This window comes from Magnolia sinica, chromosome 3 (assembly GCF_029962835.1).
Source record: "Magnolia sinica isolate HGM2019 chromosome 3, MsV1, whole genome shotgun sequence".
NCBI classification, from domain to species: Eukaryota; Viridiplantae; Streptophyta; class Magnoliopsida; order Magnoliales; family Magnoliaceae; genus Magnolia; species Magnolia sinica.
The window spans coordinates 3,609,022-3,623,319 of record NC_080575.1 but is presented as its reverse complement, the minus strand read 5'-3'; the positions used below and the strand labels follow the sequence as shown (position 1 = coordinate 3,623,319).

The following is a 14,298-nucleotide window of genomic DNA, read 5'->3' as shown; positions in this document are numbered from 1 at the left end:
ACACACACACACACACACACACACAAACACACACACGAAAAAGTAGCTCAAGCAAAAAGTTGGAAAAATAAATGCAAACTTTAAGGTAGTTCTCCAATAGAAGTTCTAATGATATGGTGTAACAAAACAAGAGAATATCATATGTGATCTTTCAAATCAAAATGGGATGTGGTTATGGTTATCCGAGAAAAAAGGGGCCAGTGGTTATGAATCTCTCTCCATATGTACAGACAAGTCTTAAATTCACATGCGCTAAGGTTTTGAACTAAACCTGAATTTCTCTTAAACCCAAGACTTTGCCAATTGTAGCTGTCAAATCACTCCCGCCCTTTCCTAAGGTAGTTACAGCCCAAGATTTCTGTCCCTGCAGTTAGCAGATTATCAAGATGAGAGGCTGCACCAACAATTGAAGTTGAATATATAACAGAATCAGTTCTTTAAGAAAAATTGTATGAAGTTACTCCCTTTATCAACTACAGAAACTGTATTTAAAAGAAAAGGGGACCACTTTGCAATAAGGCAAAACGAATGAAGCAGATCTGCAGTCAAGGACCTTTCCGAGCAAGACAGTAACAACAGGAATCGCAGGATCACTTATCCAGGCTCCACGCAATCTCTCTGCAACAGCAGGATAAGTTGCTTCCAAGATATCAGCATTTCTACATTGTGACACACCCTAAGGATATGGACAGCACGGTATGTGCCGAGAAGTTTAAATAACCTGATAATTATATCTATCACATTTTCTTACATAATCAGTTCTACTACTTTAGACCTATCCCAGATACAATGATACGAACAACTGTGAGAAGTGTATGCCAAAAAATGGAACTGTCTACCTGCAACCAATTCTCAACCACTGATCCCACTGCAGCACCCACAACGAGGCTACCGAGAGTTAACAAAGCTGCTTTTCCTGCCAAGAAAGGGGGGAAAAAAAAGGCTATTAAATAACTAGGAAATGCTGGAGACTACAGCGGGCCGTCGAAGCTATAAATGGTCTAGAATTAGACTCTGCTTGGGTTAGTCGTCAATAGAAATTGTTGTTAGTACTATGCCCGGGCATGTAGAAAAGGAATCAAGAGAAGATGGATCAAAATATATCACTTACAACATTGAGAGAGAAGAAAGAGTTTTTTCTTTTTTTGGTGCGTGAGATTGAGCGATTCAATGAAATCCCCTTTGATCTGTAGCTGCTAGATTGAAGTGTTTGCGATCTTAAAAGATTTTTGTTAGAAGCAGAGAGGATTTTGGATTTAGCTCTTTTTTTCTTTTTTTTTTTTTGTATTTCGGACTCTGGGGAAGCCTAAATTCCGTCATCTGGAGAAGGATTTGGTCAAACAATAGATCTGCAAAAAATATAGTAGGAAGAGAATGTATTTCTAGCATTTTTGGCAATGACAGCTTCGTTGAGTTTTGGCGGCATTGAAACTCCTTGTGCTGGATTCAGAACAAGTTCGCTGTTGATTTCATTGAGAAGGATTAAGTTTGCAGCATCTGTAGCTTCGCCTGCTGGATTTTTGTGTCAAAGTAGAGTTGTTGGTTGTGAGCCTTGAGAAGCAGTTGTGTGAGAGGAGCTACTTCTGTGGTTGAGAAGTCCAAGACTGTGCAAAGTCACAATATATTCACAAGACCTAGATTTGATTAATTAAATCAGCTTTCATTTCCCAAATAACTCTATATATATATATATATGTTTTAAATAGCGAATAGCATGTAGCGTAGCATTCACCTCTCTGAAGCTTGAGGCATAAGCTACATGGCGTGTAGCGTAAGCTACACACTACTATACTTTTAATCAATGTTGTACTTGGTTGCACTGAATTCATGATATTCTACACCAAATTAGGCTAATTAATAATGAAATTAAAAAAAAAATAAAAAAAATCATGATATTTGGTGCAATGAAACGCAACATAAACTAATAGGAAAGGGCAATGATTAAGTATAAAGGTAAAAAGAAAGAGCAACGAAAAAGATTTAATATTGTTACTTATATTATTTTACTAAAAGCATTGAAAAGATTAACTAATTTTTATTGAAATTTGAGAAAATGTAACAAAATCATTGAAAACATTACTTGATTTTAAGGTTGTAGTAAAAAATAACTTGTAATGTGAGCTATGTAGCATATAGCGTAGTCAATGTAGCGTGAAGCGTATGCAAATTACCACATAGCATAGACAAATTATCATGTAGCGTAGGCTACATGTGAATTAAGCTATTTTCATGAGCTACGTAGTGTTAAGGCTAAGCTACGCGCTGCATAGCGTAGCTATTTAAAACACCGATATATATATATATATATATATATATATATATATATATATATATATATATATATATATATATATATATATATATATATATATATGTGCGATTTTTAATAGAATGATTGTAATAAGCCCATTGAAGTATATACTTTGGCCAAAAATGAGGAAATTTCGAGCCTTGGGTGGGCCACAAATGTAAGATCACAAACAAGCGAATCTTTGATGTTTTCTAACCGTCCATTTAGATGTCCAACGTATGGATGATTCCGATCATTCTACTGATGTGATTTTAGTGTTGCAGCCGATAATTAGATTGCTTGGGGGTATCATCAGCGTGCCACGTGTGCAGTGGAGTAGTAGCCTAGCGACACCTTTGTTACACGCGAAACTCTTCTACCTTTAAAATGGAGCGAAAAAAGGCATTTCCTTTGATTACTCTGGAATCACAGTATTTTGCTGAGACTTCAAAACGCACTAAAAGACAATATTTGAAATACCTCCGATTCCATTTATCACCAAATTCAAGTTGCCAAACGCAAGACTTTGCTACTTGGATTTGGAATACACCCATTTACCTCTAAATCCAAGGTGCCAAACAACCCCACATATTGACACCACTAGTGCAGTCATGTGCCAACAGGTGCCTTCCAAACTACACGTTAGCAACACTACTGTGTGCACGGTCGACAAAGAGGAATCAGCAAACAATTCCCATCTCGAGAATGGAATTCTAGACGAGCCTATTGGTGGCAATTAGTAAGCCAGCCCAGCTATGTAGAACCAGGGCCTGGGCCCCTAAAACTGGCCCAAGAGCCAGGCCCGTGCCAATGATGAATGGCCCAGCCCATACTTTTGGCACTAAATTAGTTTGTGCCTATTTTCTTTAGTACATCCTACCTACAAAAAATGTGGGACAGCATAAAAAAGCGCGTGGTGTGAAAACCAGGATGGCAAACTAATTAGCAAGCTACACCGTTGAAATTATTCGACAACCAATGGTTTAAATGTGCATTTGTGGCCCACCTAATAAGTGATAGGTCCGATTTTCGCCCCAATGGCCAGCCCTATAGGGATACGCAGGGCCTTTTTAGCCTAATCAGGGCCAGGATCAGGCCAAGGCTGGTGCCTTTTAGCCTGCTTAGGGCCAGAGCTGAGGGGATTGAACCAAGCTATGGCCAACCCGGCCCAGCCCATTGCCATCCCTAGACGAGCCTGCTTAAACAGCACACAATGTGCTACCACCAGACCAAAAGTGGAAAGGAAGTAGCAGCAAGGAATAGCAAGGAATCTGTGACATACGTTTATCAAGTGGCAGTCACATGCCAACACAATCACTCGCAACACTGACCTTTTGCTGAACCGTTGTGCATAACTAATAGGGAAATTTTCAAACAGCTGGTCTCTAGCATGCAATTGCAGACAAACTCGCTAGGGATGATTAGCAATTTTGTATTAAAAAAAAAAAACTTAAATTAGAATATGAGGCCTAAAACAAGTGATCATGAGACAACATACCTGGCGAGCTTTAGCATCAATTTTGTTCAAATATGCTGCAAAATCCTTGTTGACATGCACTCTCCAAATGATACCAAATAGTCTTTTGAATGCCGAGTCATCTCCTTCGTTATAGCAATCCCTTTTAGACCTTTCTCCAAATCATCTAGCAATGCTGTGATGATTACAAGACAAGAAACTGATATAGTTAGGCATCCTCATAAAAATCATCAACATCAATGAAACAAAAAATAGAGGCCAAAATGAGAATCGAACTCAAAGAAATGATAATTTCGATCAAGCAAAATATGTCTGCACCATGATGAACTCCATAGCAACATAAATCCAAAGTCTGAAAATCATATAAATTTAAGCAGTTTTAAGTTAAGCCCATTATAATAGGTTTATGATGATACAACATTAACATTTAAATGGGAGAAAGGACACTATTTTCTTGGAAGAGCAGATACCTTCCTTTTGGGGTGTACTCTAATTAATTTGGCTGTCTCTAATATCCAGGTCTATCATGCCTCTTTTACATTGTCATATGGTAAAGCGGGAAGAACATCATCAAACAATTTCTCTGGCAAAAGTTGGCATGTAAGAATATCGCTGGAAGGACAGTTAGGCAAAATCATTTCTTCATCTGTGATGAATCAAACTCTCTATGACAAAAAGCTTGGGTTTTCTGGTTATGAGGAAGAGATACCATGTGGGTGTAATTAGTTGTCAGTATGGATTCTTGTATGTGGAGAAGGAAGCCCAGGGGAGACAATGATTGTCTTATCAAGATGTGGGAGGGCCCAAGGGAGACAATGATTGTCTTATCAAGATGTGGGAGGGCCATTGGGAATTTAAAAGGGCTTCTTTGAAAATTGGCATTGAGTCTAGGGTTGGGTTGGTTCAGGACCTTCGGGTTTTAGGATTATGTTCTAGAAGGATTATGGATGATTTCGTAAATCCTTGAAGCACATATTTGAAAGCATCAAGTCTTTTTTTTTTTTTAAAGACTGCTGAAATATTATTAAAAAGCCTAGAGGCTAAAAAGCGAAACAGTGAAAACAGAAAAAAGCACCAAGTGCAAGTTGGGAGATGGGTATGTTGTTGGCTGCTTTTGGAAGAAACCAAAACTTTAATGATGGGAACCTAATGTGAGAAGTATGGGGAACACCAAATCAGGACTAAGATAAACCCATATTTTTGCAGGGTGAACTACCCAAAAAAAGAGTCTAAACCATTTTAAGATTTGTTGGAGGCTTGGGCAATAGATTCCAACCATCCTAGAGGTTGGGGTCCTTTGGAACCATTGTTTGGCTGGATCATTTCATCCATTTGGAGGGGGGGCTACAAGAAATTTTTTCAAGATAATGAGGATAGAATGAGATAAGACAGAGGAATGATTTCTTAGAAACCTAAGGAGCTCCCTGAAGTGGGGAAAACAAGGGGGCATTGAAGTCATTGAAAATAGTAAAAAGGTCAATGCAAGGGGATGCAAGGTGAACGTCATCCCTAGTCAACATGATAAAGCTCGATTCGCGAGGGAGTTGTTCAGCAGATCCAGGCCTGTAGACTATAGGATGTATTATTTGGAATAATTTGACTGGAATGAAATAAATTCAGTTGCTTGCCCTGGAAAAAAAAACAATCATTTTTTTAGTGGAGTGAAATGGGTGTTTTTTAGTCAAATTAGGACCCTTAATTCAAATAAGGCAAAGATCCAACTATTTTTAAGATGTGAAGGAGTGACTGAGTCATTCTTGGATACTTTTGTAGAAGCATCAATGGAATGAGTTCGGGTCAGCCCAAGCCTGGCCCAATAGCGCTGATTGGGGCCTAATCCATAGTCAAACCATGTTCCCTAGGACCGTGGCGGACCTGATAAATACCAAGAAGACTCATGTCGTGCCTATGATTGCACATCCAATTTTCAGCTAAATGGCTTGGATCCAACATGCCATTTCTAGTTATCCATGGACCAAATCAAGCGCAGCCCAACCGAGTCCCTTTACAAAATTTTGAATAGGGTGACCACAGCCAAGGAGCCTCAACCTGAACCCAACATGATTAGCAATCAGGCTAGAACTCTAGACTGGATGCGAACCACTGGCCCTAGGAGTCTAAACCAGGCCCAAGAAACAACAGGCCAGGCCAGGCCACGCAATGTTACAACCTTGGGGAAAGGGCGCTCTTTCGGTGCTGTAGAAACCAGTTCCAACAAATCTCTATGAAGGATGGCAAATTGAGTGGAAGTTATCATAAAGGTGTAAACTAATTAACAGATTTCCCATTCATTCTATGAAGCACTGGAAAGCAGACAGTCAATCTAGATAGGGAGTCAAAAGATCCTCATAGAGAGATCAAGTCAAAATTCCGCTGCTAGCAATTTTGATGCAGTTCCCTGTCCTTACTTACTCTAACAAACTTTCATCATCATCAAGGAAGGGGAAAAATGAATGAAACATTTACTTCACGATCCCTAAATAATTGCATATTGACCTGAGTTATCAATTTCGAAATATATGTGAAGTTCCATTCATGTTATCGAGAACAGGAACTCCATGCTTTGTTTTTAGCTGAAAGTTCAGCCTGTTTTGGCCCTATTTCAGCCAGAATATTTCTGATTTTTTTTTTTTTCATTTTTTAGCCATCATGGTCATTATTTCTCAATGACTTGAGGGCAAGGTATTCCATAATGGTAATGGTAGCCATAATGGCCACCACTGTTAACTTTACGATACAGGTCATGACAATTGTTACAGCTCCCATGACGGCTGTTATGGTCACCTTTTGTTTTTGCAAAAAAAAACTCGAAATACCTGTAGCTGCCCCATAATGTTGGAAAAAAATAATTCCACACACACACATGTGTGTGTGCCATATAACAGATCATTACGGGGCTATTACGGCCTGTACAGGGAGCGTAATGGGCCGTTAACAGCAGTTACTAGTTTTTTTTTTTTTTTTTCCATAATGGCTGTTAACTTACGACCCCATAACATGTAATGGTTGCCACCATTACCTTCACATAACAGCCTTTATGACACACCATGCTTGAGGGACATTCTCATTAAAAGAAACATTCACAGTGGTCTGGGAAGATTAAAAACATGTGAAATTCTCTCTTCTAGGAGAAACAAAAAGAGACTAAATGCATCCATCCTTTCTGAAACGAAAGGCCTAGAAAGACCAAAATGCTGAAGCATTTCATTTCAATAGGAAGGCATAATCCACGACAAAACGGTAGTGACAAGCTAAGATAATTATGCCTGGAAAGAAAAGAAAAAAAAAAAGGTACTGAAATTTTCACCCTAATCAGAGACAGATCTAATTCAACTGAATTAGTGATCAAATGGTATATACACTTTGAGGTTCACTTGATTAATAGAAAAAACTAGAACTACAAACAATAAAGCCTCACGAGAAATGGTAGACCTATCCACTCCAAGCTCATCGACAATCATGCAGAAAGCAAAGCAATGAGAAACAGGGATTAGAATAGGACTTATCAAAATTTCACACTTGGATGAGAAAAAGATCTAAAAGCAACATTATATGTTAGTGATATCAAAGGGCCAGACCTGGACAAAGCAAAATATAGTTTTCGAATGTGGCAAACGGACAAGCCTAGCTTGACCAGTTCAAAATGTGGGCCCAAACCAACCCCAGGCATGGCCCTTTGATAGCCCTAACAACCATAATCACAAGCAAGCAGTGTACAGAAAGTAGCACTCATCTTGGAAAATCAGTCTTTCAAATACCAATACTTTGCCAGGCCAATGAAAAATTTACCAGTTTCACAAAATATCAGCTTAACATACATAAAAATGAGCCATCTTTTATAGCAAGTAACTAATTGAAAAATAAATGAAATTGCAAGCTACAAGGTTGGTTGAGAGGCAGAGGACCCAATACAAAGTGATGATCACATCACATCATCCTGAGCAAGGAAATCAACAAATCTCATCTGTCTGTTTCAATACATATGAGGACGAGATGCAGACCATGGATGTTAATGCTGAATCTTGTCAGGGTCCACCAACAATCTACACAAAGCTACAACAGTGCAAGTTGGGACTGATACAGGTTTTCAGCCAAACCAATCTCACTCTGCTGAGTGTCATTCCATCAGCAATTTTTTTGAACATTACTAAAGATCAGAAAGAGAAGAATAATAATTGAGATCTTACTTGAGATGCAGCTCTTTAATAGATCTCAACTCATCAATGTTGGATACATTAGAAGCAGCACAATCGATGGCCTTTACCCCAGCCTAAGACACAGCCATTGAATCTTAAGTTAAACATTGAACTATGCAAAAGTATACTTGAGAAAAATAAAACAACACAAACTCCAAAACTGGGTCCATGCATACCCATTGCAGCCTATTGGTCGTCTTCTCCATTGCCGACAGAACAATTACAGATCTTTCTTCAGAAATACTGAGAATAAGTTCTGCAACTTCCCTCATCCTTTTAGCTGATGCCAGCTCAATTGCCCCACACTTCCATTGGAACTTTGCATATTCTTGGACTTCTCAACCACAGAAGTAGCTTCTCTCACACACCTGCTTCTCAAGGCTCTACTTGCGCAACCAACAACTCTTCTTTGACACAAAAATCCAGCAGGCGAAGCTACAGATGCTGCAAACTTAATCCTTCTCAATGAAATCAACACCAAACTCACTCGCACAAGGAGTCGCCGCCAAAACTCAACGAAGCTGACATTGCCAAAAATGCTAGAAATACATTCTCTTCCTACTATATTTTTGCAGATTTATTGTTTGACCAAATTCTTTCTTCTCTAGATACGTAATCTAGGCTTCCCCAGAGTCCGAAATACAATAAAATGAGCTTAATCCAAAATCCTCTCTACTTCTAACAGAAATCTTTAAAGACGCAAACGCTTCGATATAGCAGCTACATATCAAAGGGAATTTCATTGAATTGCTCAATCTCACACACCACTAGCAAATTCCACAACACAATCAAACATCCTACATTGTCCTTCAAAAACCCTAGAAAATTCGCAAAAACAAACGAGAAGGAAAAAAAAAAAAAGATATAACGGAGAAAATTAGGGTAAATACAATGCAAACTTAGAAGAAGAAAAAAAGAAAAGAAAAAGGAAAAGATAGATTCGAGAATTGCCTGCAGATGAGTGGGAAAAGCTGCAACGGCTTTTGAATGAACGATGGTACGAAGATATTACGGGAAGAAATGAAAGAAATCTTGGAGGCGGCCGCGTGCTTGAGTATTTACAATGCAAGAAAGAGACGAAGGAGAGAGGTGTTTTGGAATGGACGGTCCAGATTGAATAAGCACGGCTTCTGTAACTATTTAGCTACTGAAGTGCCGTCACCAAGTTCTGTGGATCCATCATAATGTATGTTTTGTATCCACACCGTCCATCCATTTCGAGACATCATTTCAGGGCTTTAGCCAAAGAATTAGCCAAATCCAAAGTTGAAATAGACCCACCACAGAAAACGGTGGGGCCATGATGCCCATCGTTGAAACCTTACTACGGCCCACCATGATGTTTATTTTAGATCCAACCTGTTCATAAGTTCAAAAAGACATGAATTAAGGGAAAACACAAATATAAGCTTGATCGAAAACTTCTGTGGCCCTCGGAAAGTTTTTAAGGGGAGACGTTCAATCCCAAATTCCCAACCGTTTTCTATGATGGGTCCACTTGATCTTTGTATCCTCCTCATATTGTTTCTCGTCTTGAAATGATCTCTAAAAATGGATGGACCGTGTGGATAAAATAAGTCATAGTGGGCCACAGATCTTGGTAACGGCACATGAGTACCTAGATAGCTACTGAAGCCATGTAGCCAATCCGCGTCCTGTTTTGTTAGACGAAATCGGATTGCGTACTGTGTAAACTAAGTTGGTCCCACCTTGGTTGTATGTGGTCCATCCACGCCGTCCATCCGTTTTTTCATCTAATTTAAGTGGCTGAGCCCAAAATAGAAGCATATCCAAAGATCAAGTGGATCATACCACAAGAAACAGTGAGAATAATGATTTCCACCGTTGACACCTTGCTATGCCCCCACATTGATGTTTATTTGTCATCAAACCTGTTCATAAGATCACACAGATATGGATAAAAAACAATAATTTAAAATTGATACAAAACATTTGTGGCTCCCAATCAATATTCAAACGGTAGATATTCAATTCAATTGTTTCCAGTGGCATGATCCATTTGAATATTTTACATGCTCAAGCCATAAAATTATCTAATAAAACAAAAAAGAAGAGAGAAAATATATAAATTATGTGGACCTTACGTAGATTACTCAGTATGCTAAGCATAGTGAGTTCCTCACAATCCCCCTCCTTGTTGGAGGTGTAGCATATGGAAATTTGACTGCATACTGAGTTAGCAGTGCACTTTTACTGCACTAGTAAACTCAGCAGGGACCACTGGGAATGTTCGTGGTTTATCATACTGCACTGAGTAAACTCAGCAGGGACCACTGGGAATGTTTGTGGTTTATCAAACACCGTCTCCATTTTCCAGCTCAGTTTAGTGGCTGATCCTAAAATGGAAGCATATCCAGAGCCTGAGTGGACCACACCCACAGGAAACAGTGGCAATAATGATTCTTTAGAATTGATCGGTTTAAAAAGATTAGATGATCTTTTAGATAGTTAAATGATACCCAAAAGATATGATTTCAAAGTCATTTAAAATTCTTCAAATCATCTTTCTAACAATGAAAAGATCATCTAAATCATATATATAACAAGAGAGTTATGACCTTTAAAAGTTGGGTCAAAATTACGTACACTTGTGTGAGATCTTGTGCAGTCTTGCTATCTTTTCCAGCATCATGTGTGAACATGGTCATAATGCTTTTGTTACAACTCTGATCTAGAGAGGCATTTGGTGCAGGGTATTAGAGGCAGGATAAAATTGCATTTGGTCCCATGCAATTCCATCTAACATTTGGAGATGATGGGAAGGTTGGGATTAGGTGGGATGGAATTGCATTTAGTCCCATGGAATTGCATTTGGTCCCATGCAGGATTTTTGTGGAATTTGAAATCTACTACACATGTGGGCCCCACATTGATGCACGTGTTTATCCATGCCGCCCATCCATATACACCGTTTACACATGAAATTCCGGTTACATATGTGTACAAGTGAATGACATTCATTATGAATTTGGTATGTTGATTACAATTCCATGGCCCACCAAACATGATTTTGCTTAATTCTATGTTTTCCCATACTAAAATTTTTATCCCAAACATGAGATTGGATGACTACAATACCATGGTATTTCCAAACATACAATCATTGTGCAATAATGATGTTAATCTCATCTAATACAATTCAATACCATTCAATTCCACATATCAAACACACTGGACTTAATTTATGATGAATGCAAACCTGATTTAACTAAACACTTACGCTTACTCAAATTTGAATCTAATCGTTAATAGTAATCTTCACCTATACATGGAGATTGTCTTTCAAGATGGACCATCACATCACGTAGAGAACCATATTGAACCTCATGAAGCTTAATTCTAGGAACCTAATTGGGATAAAAACGTCAGACGACGTCCTTTTAGATTGATTAGGCTATGGAAAATCAATTTTAAGACTTAAGTCACTATATTCACCATTTCTTCGGCTTACAACCAATATTTAAGCTATCCAGTCGATATTCTTCAAGATGCCATCGTTAGAAAAACCTATTATGAGGATTCAAATTTCATTAATGGACAAATCTAACCGACTATTTTAGATTTAGGACCCCGGATCATGAGATCTACCATCCATCGTGGCCACCACACCCTATTGATCAAATCATCACCTGATCACGCAATTCAACCACCTAATTACGAAAACAACCCTCAAGAATCCATTTAGATTAGACTAGAAACCCTGATGACCATTGATGGTCGGATTTAAATGCGATCTTGCCATTGGGTCGACGTGAATAAACCATCAAGTACTAAGATATAGAGGTATGACCCACCAGAACCTTTTGATCATCCATGTATCTAATACCCTGCCCTAACTAACCTTGCTAAATGAATGGGCGGATTAGATTTACTGAAATGTCTCAGTGGGTCCTGCAAACCACTAATTGAACATGAAATCTGCGTGTATGGCCCACTTAAGACTTGGATCTACCACATCATTGGGGGTGGGTCCTAAATCAGGCTGAAAAGATAAATAAACGGAGTGGATTGGGTCACATGTCACTGTAGACATGCACCTACGCTGCACTGGACTGGTCAAACCCAGTTTAACCGTGATACACGAAAGAGGAAGAACCTTTTGAAATTTCCCGCTCGCGTCTGTGCAAATGGATAGCGTACGTTTGGGACGTGTTGTGGCCCACCATGATCAGCCGGTTGGACGATCTGGACCGTCCATCTTGTTGGTCAAAGTGGTATGACCAAAACCATGGTTGGCCCGCCTGATGGATTGCACGTACGTGTTCACGAGAACTTGTGCAAGAAGGTTGTGTGAACGAGCGTTTTTTCAAAAATGGAAAAATCTATTTTGCTTGTTACTGCTAGGCTGGCGATCCGCGTGAGGAAGAATCCTCCAATCCTAGCCCTCCATTTAGGCTTATCTCAGCCATCCATTTCTGCCCACATTGATTAAGGTTTTCAGTAAGAAACCAATGCCAAAACCACTATTTTGATTTGTTGTTTCTAGAGATCGAACAACAAGATCAAATCCTGGCCTCTCGTTGTCCATCTAAGGGCTTTTAGGATTGCTATAAGAAGGGAGATGAAGTTCATCTCTCCCGTCTCTTGCAAGGACCCAAGAAAATAGGCCACCGTCTTCCAAGCTCAAACCACCAAAGAAGAGGCTGTGAAGCTTGGATTTCAAGCTTTCACGAGCTTCATATGCCTCATTCAAGCCTCCTACAATAACTGTTAGAAGAATGATGGCCCATGCTCAGATCCACCATTGAAGGCCAACCTTCTTCCTCGTTTGAGGTCGCTCCGAGTCATCTTGAGACGAGGCCTCGACTCGTTGTGGCGCTGGGCCTGGACCGAGTCCAGGGCACCACCAGACTTCAAAAAGAAAGAAGGGAAAAGGAGAAGGCAGACAGAAAGAAAAAGAAAGAGAAACGAGGGAGGAAGACATCGAGTTCGTGGAGATGGTTGCTGCATGGGCTGACTCAAATGAGTCACGGTCTGGTCGGGTTGAGTTTGACTCGTTCTGGGTCCTTTCAAAGTGAAGAATAGTGAGGAAGAACGAGAGAGGTAGGGAAGAGAGAGAGAGAGAGAGTGGGTCGGTGCCTATTGCACCAACGTGACCAAGCTAAGTCTAGCACGACCCAAGTACTAGTTTGTCCCAGGGGCTGCCAGACGATGCAAAAAAAAAAAAAAAGTAGAAGAAGAAGAAGAAAAGAGAGAGTGGGTGAGAGAGAAATCTGTTGGGGGCCTCGCACAAAACATTAGGATCTAGCCTCCCAGAACAAACTAGAATTATGGAATAATAAAGCAATGAAATAAATCAAAGCACAAACCACACGACACTAGAGAATTTTACGTGGAAAACTCTCAAAGAGGTAAAAACCACAGGACCTCGTCCAGATCAACAATCCACTATAAAGCAGAACGTTACAACCGATCACAAGCATACACCGCTTGGATCAAACCTTCTTCACTCACATAAGAGTAGGTAAACAATAAGAGAACAAAAGAAAAACGAAGAGATCTTACCGATCGCGAGGACGTAGAAGAACTAAGACGTCGATCTCCCTTCCACAAGCTTCCTCTCTCTCTCTCACACACATTTGATAGACATAAACCCTCCTAGAAAACCTCTATGAAACTTTAGAATACCCTGAAATACACCCCAATCCCATATACACCCCTTTATATAAGAATAGAAAGAGGTAAAATCAAAATAGGAAGTAATTTCCGCAGAATCTGCGTTTCCGCAATCGCATCTGCATAACTCTTCGATAATATCAAAGGTCTCTCGATGATAACCTTCGATATTATCTAAGGTCCTTCGATGATATCAAAACAGGACCAAAACTGTCCAGTAACCTGGGGTGAAAATTCCAACAATTATTAATGTCATCGAGCCACTCTCGATGACAGCCTTCGATATCATCTTCTTTCGATGATATCGAAACAGGACCAAACTGTCCAACAACCAAGGGTGAAAAACCTTGCAATTGTCGATGATATCAAACTAGTTCGATTTCATCAAACCCAGCAATGAGGAGAAAAAATCCCCATCAAAAATGAGAAGGAAGAGAGGAAGAGGAAAGAGAAGAGAGAGGGGGCTGGTGGTGATTGCTACTGAGTCGACTCAGTTGAAACTAAGTCCAGCTGAGTCTGACTGGATCAAGTTGGGCCTGGTCCAGCTGGGTTTCCAACAAGGAAGGTGAGGTGAGAAGAGAGAGAGGAAGGAACGAAAAGGAAGAAGCTAGATTTGGGATTCTTGTCACACTTGCCAAGTTAACTCGGTGGAGTTGGGCTAAGTTTGGGTTGGCCTACTCTAGCCTTGTAGTTGTTAG

The 14,298-nt window shown here is 39.7% G+C and overlaps 1 long non-coding RNA gene across 1 annotated transcript; it reads right to left on the bottom strand.

Annotated features, from left to right (window-relative positions):
* Nucleotides 1–50: 50 nt before the first annotated feature.
* LOC131239319 (uncharacterized) lies at nucleotides 51–8,039 on the bottom strand. Its single transcript, XR_009168119.1, has 5 exons — nucleotides 7,955–8,039; nucleotides 3,789–3,942; nucleotides 840–1,634; nucleotides 554–676; nucleotides 51–364 (listed from the first exon to the last, which is right to left on the bottom strand). It is a non-coding gene; the product is annotated as an uncharacterized LOC131239319 (long non-coding RNA).
* Between the last annotated feature and the right edge of the window lie 6,259 nt (nucleotides 8,040–14,298).